Source organism: Topomyia yanbarensis, chromosome 1 (assembly GCF_030247195.1).
Source record: "Topomyia yanbarensis strain Yona2022 chromosome 1, ASM3024719v1, whole genome shotgun sequence".
NCBI lineage: Eukaryota > Metazoa > Arthropoda > Insecta > Diptera > Culicidae > Topomyia > Topomyia yanbarensis.
The window spans coordinates 62,580,470-62,590,371 of record NC_080670.1 but is presented as its reverse complement, the minus strand read 5'-3'; positions in this window follow the sequence as shown (position 1 = coordinate 62,590,371).

The window sequence follows — 9,902 nt, the reverse complement described above, 5'->3', positions numbered from 1 at the left end:
TGCATAAAAATAAATATATTTTTTTCAAACACAACACTCTTAAGCAGCACACACCGTATTGAATTAAATCCAAACCACCCCACCCACCCACTTTGCAAATCATTCTGTGACCAGCACGGTTACCCGAAAAATCCGCACACGGCCACCGCTGCCGAAAATGCATAGCGTCTACCGCTTATTGTAGTGCCCAGACGCTGCAGCCATGATCTTACCCGTTCGACATAAGAACAAAAACTGATTCAAACGGGTACGCGACACCTCTATTTATAAACTAACCGTATATGGTTTAGTCACTTAGGTGCGAGTGTGTGCAAATGCCAACGTTACCGAAAATCGATAGCGCTTATTGCGTCGCCCGGAGACGATGTTGCTCGTATAAGATAAGAGCAACAACTGATTTAAACGGACATGCGTTGCTTCTATTTATGACTTTTCGTGTTTCATTGAGCAACTAAGCTGCCCTTTTTTGACGGCTGTGTTTGAGAAATCTGCCTCACGAATGGTAATTTTCCCGTTTTTCGTAAACTTTTTAATTTTACCAATTTCCAAACGTCTACTTTTATTGGGGAGATATTAAATTATTACCAATATTTAAGTTAGGTGTTTCTGAATCGGTTGGTGTATGAATGATTAAAATCCATCTAGTAATATCGGAGTTATAAGCGTGCAAACCTTACATAGTTTCGTTACATGGGAGATAGTTTAGATTTTAGAATGACACCTAGCCCCAGATAGTGGAGTAAGACATTTTTAATGTCAAAAAAGTTCTGTAATTTTTCTTTTGACATCTGATTTGATGCTGCAAACCATTTGAAAGCTACATGAAAATAACCAAAACATGATTCAACTATATAGTTTAATCGTCAGACTTATGGTTGAATAATATTTTGAATGTTTTCGTGTAGCCCTATAGAAAATTTTCCCGATTTTCCCACCGAATCAATCGGCTTGTGTCGGTACAATCGGCCGGCTATACCACCAATTAATCGGTTGATTGTTGCACCGACTCTTATGGAAATTTAACATAGGCGTCTGCCGACGCGACAACCGATTAAATACCGAAATCTGTTGAAATCGGTGTATTTCAATCAATTAAATCGCTCGATTAGTTGGCAGTTTAAAACTGGAACCAGGCTGGGAAATTTTGCAACTGTCAAATTTTGTATGGGGAGCTTTCAAATGGTTTGCAATATCACGTTGTAGAACGGAAAGTTACTGGAAAATGTGTATGTCTTTACAAAAACCTATTGTTGTTGATGGAGAAATGCGAATAATTATAAAAAAGTCGTAATAAAACAAAATCATTGTGTTGTTAAAACAAAATTTAAAATTTTCCCGAGAACTGCTACGTTTCAGAAAATTTTTGTTATGACTGTTGATAGCAGGAATTATTATATCAATTTTTTTTGTTAGGAATACTATTTTATTGATCCAAATGCACTGAAAAAGTTTCTTTTACGTCTCTAGAACGATAAACGTTAGACTGTTGACATTTTATGGCGGGGAAACGTGAATAACTTTTAAAAAGTGCATAATTACACGAATTAATTTTTTTTTGTGTGTTGCGTTGCGTTGTGTAAGCACGGTATACTTAGTAGACTGCAGACTGATGACTCTCATTTCTACCCAGACTACTTGAGGAGCATTGTTTGGGAATAACAATTGATCCAGTCCAAGCGAGATTTTCGTCTGAGAACAAGCATTGCGGGCCACGACCATCTTTATCGTAACTTGGGATACGAGCAAGGAAGTGTTGATGTGGTACCGTAAACCGGGGTGACTTTGATCACTCGAAACTTTTTTCGTAGATCGCTTATTAAACCAGAATAGTCTACCGAATCATTTTAATTTGAAATGATTTTACTCTAAACTTATAAAATACTGATTTGTTATACTTTTTGTGTATATTGTTCGGGTTTTGGGTACAAAAACTACAAAAAACCGAAATTTGACTTTACCTGATTTTTACGAAGCTTCGCAAAGTGTCTATTTTTTATAAAACAAATAAATCTCCGATTTGAGCAAGAGTAATAAATTACAAGCGAGTTTTTATTTTCCTTTAGATTGGGATATGCTAAATTTAGTTTTAAGAGTTTGTTTATTTTTAATACATTTTTTGTGAAACTAGTTGACAATTATTTCAAATTATTTTAAGCTAAAATTCGCAACATTTTTTTATTGTTAAATATTCCAACGTCTTAAAATGGATGAAACTTTTTGTACATTGATAAAACACTGAAACAAAACAATTGTAGCAGTTTTAAAGGATTTCAGAATCTTTTATTCTAGTTGAACACAAATTATACGAATTTTGGTTACTCGAATTTTACAGTACATTGAAATACTTTGTATAATACCAATTAACATCTATTTAACAATGAGTTTCTTTCCAGAATTAGTTTAAACAAACATTTGAATGAAAATCATTGACACAATAACTTAATGTGGGTGAACATGTAGGTTATGAAAGTCACCCCGGAATACGAAAACGGACTTCAACTTGAAATCATTTTTGAAAAAAAAAGACTGTAAGCGGACAATTGTAGGTAAAACCATCCAATCTTGTTCTCCATACATCAGTACATGATTTAAAAATATTAAACTTGAATAAAATGTCTTGCTTCTAAACATATGTAATGATTACTTCGAAAAGTGATCAATGTCACCCCGGTTTAATGTACTTAATTAACGGAAGGCCCCGAATCAGTGAAACTCCCATAAGTGCCACTGATTGGGTAGTTGGTGGGTTGTTAGTCATGATTCGCCTTAAGCAAGCGATGCGACTGAGAATATATGTTCGTGCATAAAAAGATTTAGTAGTTTATTGACTGTAGGATACGTAAATGTTCTAGATGTGAAGGCGTTTAAACCCTTGGTAACCGTTAAACGAGAGTTTGTTTCATCGAAAACAATTTGAACTTCGGACAGCCGGCTGTCGGGAGTGCTGTCAAAAATATAAAATGGACCATAAACAATGAGTTTGAAAGTGGTGTTGTGGACCATTCATAATTTATATCACGCAAAGATTGCCCAATACTATCTAACCTCCTCTTTATCCCCTTTGTTTAGGAGCACAATACTGCTGCTGCACGCAAAAGTGTCCACCATTTTCCACCTCGTTCGAGTAAGCGTTGCGATATTACAATGAAGACGCGAAACAGAAAAAATATCGATGCAGCGTTCCTAAACGATGTTGATATCATGCACGAATCAAACACATCCCGTCTCAAAATATTACGTACTTATTCTTAGCTCAGTATAATTGACTGACCATTTAATAGACTAAAAGTAAACCATTAAATATGATAGTAAAACATTTGTTCCTCGTGCTGAAATGATTGCCGCAAATTGGTAATTGGTTTTGAATTGTTCTTATGAATTGTCAATTCTCAACCCTCATATATAATTCAAAAGTCATCATTCACTCCGACAAGACCATGTGTATTCCCCAGGTCTATTAAAGGCCCAGTGAAATCGTTTCCTAGTGGGTCAAATAGACACTAAACGAACAAATAAATTAGTTTGCTTAGTATAAAGAAATGTCAGCTCGATTTGCATCAACCGGCGGATACGTGTTTCCTTACAATGCCATCAAATCAAAGAATATTTGATATTACATACGACAAAAGATATACAATTTAGAATATAACGAAATGAAGACTGCTTAACTATTTGCATTAAAAAGATCGGAAATTGCATGACCAAGGTGGTTCATTTTCAATGATAGCACTGCTGATCAATCAGTTTATAAAAATAGGTGGTAAAAGGACGTGGACGAAAATAGCTGACCACCGTCAACACGAATTAATTGTTTTTGTGGGAGCAAAATTCCAAATATCTCTATCTAAGTTTGCCAAAAAATACATAATTGGGCAGACAAGCTTCTCATTCGGGACAACCGGAATAGTTAATGAGCGGGAGTACATGAGAGAATGCCACTAACGTATGCGGAATGAAATTTGGACAACGCTTCCAACATTAAAACAAAAACGCAACCCTGCGCAAGGCCCCATACTAAACGTCATACTCTAGGCACACTTATTTTAAACATCTAGTGTTAATTTCGACCCGGTAGGAGAAACCATGTGAACAAAATGACAGCGAACGGCCAATCTGGCACCTAGCTGTAATGCCAAAAAAAGTTTTGGCGCGTTGGAGGATTATGGCATACCTTTTGTACAAAAGGCTGATAACCCTTCAAATGTACCGCACTAGGGGTCTTTAATTTGGAAAAATTGTGCCAGTTTTTCATATGTATTGGTAGCGGGTGTCCTTACGAGTACACTCATATCATTCTTAAACCTTAATTCCTTATCAACATTTGAATAGGGCTAATAAGATTTGTAAACAAACTTTTGTTTTGCTGATTTCTCTTAATTTGTTATCATTTCAACACAGAAAACATTTGAAATTTATTCTACCAAAGATAAAGATGTTGATTGATGTGTATTTTTCATGAAATTCAACTCGGTAGCGGAATAATGAGCGAAATAAGTTTGTTTACAAAAGTCTCATTAGCCCTTTTGAAGAATTACTATTGAATTATTCTTTTATGATTTTTAAATTTAAAAAAACCAAATTAAATTCAACCATCAAACTGACAGTTGTCCTACTAAATGACGTATCTGCAAATATCTCGTTCGCCTCATTGTTAACCGGGACAGAACCCCACACAGCATGATCTGGTACTTTGTCAATCCGCTAGCAGCCTGCCATCCCAAGTTTCATCTGCAAACTATGGTAGATCTGATAAGGCAACCTATAGAGTCGTGCAAGTCGCATGGGTTTGGATGTGTAATTGTCCTAAAAGGAAACAAACTAAAAAATGTTTTTTCAATAGTTTCGGGCCAAAAAGTTTAAAAAGACCTGAGATATTAATTCACGGTACTAATCTTCATCAGATAATGCCTTAACCCGCACACCCCTAAAGATCCCTATTGCGTCCAAATGAGGATTTCTGATAATTTGATGCAGAGTGTATATGTTAGTTTGCCTAAAACTAACAAACACGATAATCAAAATTAAGTAAGAGATTAAGAATATGCCAACATCAATTTTTTCGACTCCTTTGCAAAAAGTTTCGGCAAAAAACTTCTCGAATGGACTCAATTTTTATACCACATTAAGTTAATAAGCTGACAAATGTTTTCATATAGAGAGAACATTTAATAAAGGGTTTTCTACAAAAATATTGCCTTTTGAATTTTGTCCAAATTTTATTCCGCATACGTTAAAAGCGTCTACTTCGTTATATCAACTAATAAATCGAAAAATACATCACAATAATCTTTCGCATAGCCATTTTAAGATTCCAACAAACAATATTAGCAGAAAACCGGTTTTAACCATTTCTGTGGCACGTTGAAATCAAAAATTCATCCCAAAAATACATATTTTTTTAGAAAACTGTGGAAAAAAGTTACAAATATCAAATCTTTGTTGTTTCATTAATTTCAACCAGAATTACGAACTGCACTTTCTTCGCTAATTAGGTTTACTGTAACGAAATAGTCCTTTTGTGAAATTCTTTTTTCTTAACATGTTGAAATTTTTTTTTCTTAACATGTTCTTTTTTGTCTCCTAAAGCAGTCTACCCCTTAATTGTACCTATTAATTTAGCACATTTTTTAAACAGAAACTACCCAAAAAAGCTATTCAACGCAAATTAGTTCATTTCGCTCTCCGTCGACTTCCTTGGAGAGATCCTCTTAACCTCCCGAGTTATCAGGACCGCTGTCAACTTATTAATCTTGACCTGCTGTTCGTTCGACGAGATGTCTATAAAGCTGTTTTCATTGCTGCTCACGCTACAATCACGAATTTATTGCTTAAATCTCCTACAATACGTGGACTTCAATATTCAACCTCACAGTCTTCGATTTCATCCCTTTTTAAGAATAGGGGAAGTGGGGATAGATGAACCACTTTTTTGTTAATTGTTATATGTTTTAGACCTTTTGCGATAAAACATTCTGTATACATGAATATGAAAGAACAAACATTGCTTTACTATATGCAATACCATTTGTAAACAAAAGTTACGTGTTATCAAAATTATATGCATTTTTGTTAAGTATGTCAAATGGCTCACGGGTGGGGATACTTGAACCACTCCATGGGGATAGTTGAACAATAATCCAGACTATCATAAAAACATGTACGAAAACAAGTTCATTCTGTCCTTTGTGCAAAAAAATAATTTCATTTGTATGTTTGTAGTATAAAATTATATCACAAATTATTTGTTTTTGTTTTTAGTATTTTTGTGTTCTTTCCTCTCTCCCATGGCGAGGCGGTAGTGATGCTACTTGTTCCTCGTCATCTTTCCTAATTTCTAAACTCACGTGCTTGAGCCTTTGGGAATCCGCGCAAGTTTCTGGTGATTAACCTGGTAGAAACCTACACTTTCTGCCTGTCGATGGAACATAATAGGTAATACTTATTAGGTATATTCACTGAGAACTCAGCCTGATTAGATTCGTAGCATCTAAAAGGAGTTTCTACGCTGCTCAATCCGAATCTTATACTTATTTATAAACAATGGAAAAAATCAGTAGTCAATTCTGTCTCTTGTTGTCCAAAATCAACTTCCAATTACTTTTCTCGTCCTTTTTAAGTTTCTGGTGTAACGACTTAATGTATTGTATTATACCTGCTCGACGTACTCTATGCCCCTTCTCAAGATTGTAAATCAGCGCAGACTTCATAGTTACACTCATAGTCAAGCATGTTTGAGTTTAGCATTTATAGCTGCATATTATTTTGACAACCCTTAACAAAAAAAAATTAAAGGGTTGTGTACAGGACACGACCACGGTGACATTAAAAATGTAGCTTTTTTCAAGAGCGTGCAAATAAATTTTATCTATCACACATATTGACTCACGTTCTTGTTCACTCGCCTGGTTTCATATGTTACAATTTGCTATATACCCTCCCCATCAAAACATAATTTCTTGAAGGTCTTTTAACGGTAATCTATTAATTAATCAAGTATCTCACTAGGTGATTGGCATTATTTGGTTGATCCATCTAGTAAAAATAGGCTGGTCTGTCCAGAAAATATATTCAAAAGAAAAGTTCCATATTGAGAGCTGTGATGATGATTTCCAATTAAATTTTCAATAATGTACTAATGAACTTAAGTAAACAATCTTAAGTTTAAATATTTCTTGATCGATTAGTGGTGGAAAAAATGAAATTATTTGATAAATTACATTGCTATGCAACGTTCGCACTACCAGTTAAAACGGGTTTTTATGCTATCTTGGTGACATTTTTCTTGTTGCTAATTATTAAAACGTGTTATAACTCTGTAGTGTAAACATTGTATTATTAAACCAATTCTGCAGCGTTTTATGTTATATAGGTGTTTTATGTGGTAATAGGACTGACATAATTATATCCTCAGTACAGCGGTTTGTTTCATAATTTAGAACAGATTTATTTTAAAATTTAAATTAGTATACCCAACCGTTCTATTTGTTGTATACTTTAAAACGCAATTAGAACTGTGTTTTAAATACATAGGGTAGGACAGATATTCTGACTGGATAAACTGGGAAAACAATTTTAAGTCCAGTAACGCTTAAGACATGGCTTGAATTTGAATCGAAAAAGAACACCCGCTTAAACTGCTGCTGGGACGGTAAGTTCTGTTTTAAAATTTTCCGTTGTGTGCAGTACTAAACAAAAGTGTTTGAAATTACAAAACAAAAAGTTCTGCTGGGAATGTGATTGTTTCCGATGCAATTACACTCAGATTTTTCACGCAGGGGATACAGGCCGTGTAAATGAAAACCGCGTAAATTAAAAAAAAAACGCGTTAATGAAAACCGCGTAAATTTCAAAATCCGCGTAAAAAACCTGAGTGTACTCTCCTATATAAAATACTACGCTGCTGAACAGTGCAATAACTACAGAAGCACGTTGTCAGATGTCTTACTGATAAAAAACATATAACCGAAATATGAAACATGAAAACCAGTACGCTCTTTACCCTACGCAGCTACAAAGCGCCGTAAACATGGATAGTTACATGGATAGTTACAACGCACACGCATGCGTAAAAATAAATAATATTTATAATATTATATTTTTTTTCAAACGCAACACTCTTAAGCAGCACACACCGTATTGAATTCAATCCAAACCACCCCGCCCACCCACTTTGCAAATCATTCTGTGACACTGTGCTGGTACCCGAAAAATCCGCACACGGCCACCGCTGCCGAAAATGCATAGCGTCTACCGCTTATTGTAGTGCCCAGACGCTGCAGCCATGATCTTACCCGTTCGACATAAGAACAAAAACTGATTCAAACGGGTACGCGTCACCTCTATTTATAAACTAACCGTATATGGTTTAGTCACTTAGGTGCGAGTGTGTGCAAATGCCAACGTTACCGAAAATCGATAGCGCTTATTGCATCGCCCGGAGACGATGTTGCTCGTATGGGATAAGAGCAACAACTGATTTAAACGGTTGTGTTTGAGAAATCTGCCTCACGAATGGTAATTTTCACGTTTTTTGTGAACTTTTTAATTTTACCAATTTCCAAAAGTCTACTTTTATTGGGGAGATATTAAATTATTACCAATATTTAAGTTAGGTGTTTCTGAATCGGTTGGTGTATGAATGATTAAAATCCATCTATTAATATCGGAGTTATAAGCGTGCAAACCTTACATAGTTTCGTTACATGGAAGATAGTTTAGATTTTAGAATGACACCTAGCCCCAGATAGTGGAGTAAGACATTTTTAATGTCAAAATTACAAAAATCCTAACCTAAAAGTGATTCATGTATCCCCACATGTCATAAGAAAATTTGAATTAATTTTAGCTTACAAGAAAATAGTTACCTTTGCAATTTTTTTTTTATTTCGATTATAGAGGTTTTAACCTTAAGGTCATTCGCCTCTTCGGATTAGAAAAATCTCGAATGAAAAATTTCTAAGCCTATGTGCGGGGTCGGGACTCGAGCCCAGGTGCGCTGCATACAAGGCAATCGATTTACCAACTACGCTACGCCCACCCCCCCCCCCCCCTTTGCAAATTTTTTCATATAAATAACACATTTTGCACCTACTTACAATAACGAAAAACTTTATGATGTTTAGTGTTATAGAAGACACCACAAGCTTTTTCCAAAAAAAAAACGCGAGGTGTCAATTGAGGCAACTTTTAATGTACAATAACTTTGATTATCTGTAAAAGTGACAACAAACACTTGACGCTATCGCAAATGCGTGTGAGGTTAGCTTACCGACTGAGCTACCAAAACGCATAAAATTGGTAGAATGTGAAGTAATATCCTTAGTGGTTCACCTATCCCCACATTTCCCTACATAATATATGCATGAAACCACAGAGAACAGACATCCATGATCGAACAAAATATTTAAAATAAAAAACGTGTGTAAACATTTGAATTAATATGCGATAAACACTAGCGCCGCCACACCAACCTATCCCACCTATACGTCAAATTCATTCCGGAACCGGTTCGAAATCCTGAATGGTTTCAGTATGGAATATTGCTCAAAGAAAACAACCGATTCCGACTCTATCGGTTGATGCATTTGAACTGGAATTCATGCAGGAAGTCCGAACCGGTTCCGGACTAGTTTGACTGGGTAGAGGAATAACCGCTGTCAATTCTGTCGAACTCAGCCACAAAAAACATGACGACAGTAGCGTACCTGGTTTGGATATCCCAACTGCCTTCGAAACCATTAGAGATTTTACACAAGTTGAATGCTGAAGATGGACGTCTGTTATCTGTGATGAAACTATGCATGAGAGTTGTATAATTTTCAATTTGAATTTGTGTTCATAAAAGGTACATTACATGACAGAATAATCGTTGTCGATAGATGCTGGACATGTTTAGAATATGA